Here is a 2,186-nt window from a genome sequence, read left to right on the forward strand (position 1 = left end):
CTTGCAACAAAAGCCACAAGTATCGCCCATGTCCAGTGGTTAGTCAAACCAGCTTCTACAACAGATAATTTTGCAGCAAACACAACTTCGATTTCTTAAACAACAAGAAGAAGTGTTAAATTTTTTGCAATCTGCCGCTATTTGGTCATCATCAGGTTTTTCGACAGAGTTTCCTCTTCTGCTGTACCTCAAGTTTCGGGTTCTAAAGCCTCCACATTCTGTGGCACCTGTCAACACTGTCATACGTACGGCCATAGAATTAGCGATTGCCGTAAGCGTCTTGCCAGAGAAATCAAGTTGCATCAGTCTTGTCAGTCAGGACCTGCCAATTCCGTGTTACCAGCAAACCATAACTCGGATTCTGTTCAACAGTTACACAATAAGTGTTGTCAGGAAACGCCAACTACCATCCTCTGGTCGCAATCTCGAGTATGCCCTTTAAAAACGATTCTTATCTAGTTTCTAAGCCTTTTTCTTTCGTTACTGTCTTTAGACTTGCTGTTGAAGGAACTGCACCTGCGACTTGTTTTATCGACTCCGGAGCCTCTTGTTCAATCTTTTCTAGCGCCTTTGTTGATGGCCTTGATCTTGACGTCAGCAAATTGTCTTGTGTACAGGGCAATGCTAGCGCAGAAAATAGTGGTCAGCTTGATGTCGAAGGTAAGAGTGATCTTAGGCTTTCTATTGGTGGCATACGATTCATGATGTTGCGGGGTTATTCGTGACTTTGCCTTCCGTATTCTGTTTGGATCTGACTTCTTGCCCTAGATTCACGCAGGTATTTGGTACGGTGACGGTACAGTGACGTTTGATCTGCTCGTTCAACTGCCACAGTCACACTTTCAATATTTAGTGCCTTTACCGATCTATACCGTGCTGATGTTGAAGTTGATCTTAGTTCAGTCGGTCATGTTTGCGTTGTTCTTACTGTCTTGCACGCTTCAAAGGCTATTCTAGACACGACAATCGTCACACTTTCTGGTGATGCTAATAGCAATTTGTCGTCGTCGTTGTGCAATGATGCACCTCCGTCGCGCTCAGGCTCTGTCGTCAGCCCGTCTGCTTTGACTAACGAAATACTCTCCTCTTTACAACATTTTTAACTGAATACGCTTTTGAACGGTTATTGAAAGGGTTTGCGCAGCATTTGGACAATTTGCGTCGCACTAGTGTGCTAGCACATCACATTGACACTAGAGATCACCCACCAATTAGCATGCCGCCTTATCGTTTAGCTCCTTCCAGGAGAGATTAAGCAGAACTTCAATTAAATCTATGATGCGGACAGGTGTTGTTCGCTAATCCCGTTCGCTTTGGGATAGTCCCGGCGTGTTGATAGATAAACCAGATGGCAGTGAGCGTTTTCGTGTCGATTATCGCCGAGTGAATGCTTGCAGCAGCAACAACAGTTATCCCATTCCTCGCGTTGACGACGGCTTGGATCTACTTCTAATAAGCAGTTATATTCCAGCTTTGACCTTATGTCAGGGTACTGAAAAATTCCTATCGCTTCTGATGACATTGAGAAAACCTCCTTTACAACTCTTGTCGGGTTGTTTAAATTTACCACCGTGCATGCATTTTGGATTCTAAAACGCTCCTAGTTTCTTTCAACGGGCAATTGATTCTGTTCTTGCTGGCCTCAAATGACGGACTTGCATCGTATATCTTGATAATATTTTTTGTTTTTTCTACTGATTTTGACAGCCATCTTCAAGATTTGGAAACAATATTCCAGCGCCTCCGACAACATAAATTCAAATTGAAACCTAAAATTTTCTTTTTTGCAACAAGAAATCCAATATCTTGAGTACTTGATTACGCCACACGGGCTTTGTGTCAATCCTGCGAAAAATCGATGCTGTTATTGCTATTACAATTCCTAAAAATAAGTCTCAACTCAAGTCATTTTCGGGTCTTACGTCATGCTTTTGTTGCTTTGTTTCACCATACCCGCTAGACTCGTACCCAGTCCTCCTCCTCGCGCGCGCTCCACATGTTTTAGCACGTGCTTTTTGTTCCACTCGCCAGGAGAAGAACTGGTAACATATTATGTCATGTGACCATTTATTTTATTAGTTTAATTAGAAACCGATTTTGTAAATTGTTGCCACCTGAACTGATAATATGGTGTCGAGTAATTAGTCTCACGAGAGTCACGACGCTAAACGTCGCCAGCCAACACA

This window comes from Corticium candelabrum, chromosome 9 (genome assembly GCF_963422355.1).
Source record: "Corticium candelabrum chromosome 9, ooCorCand1.1, whole genome shotgun sequence".
NCBI lineage: Eukaryota > Metazoa > Porifera > Homoscleromorpha > Homosclerophorida > Plakinidae > Corticium > Corticium candelabrum.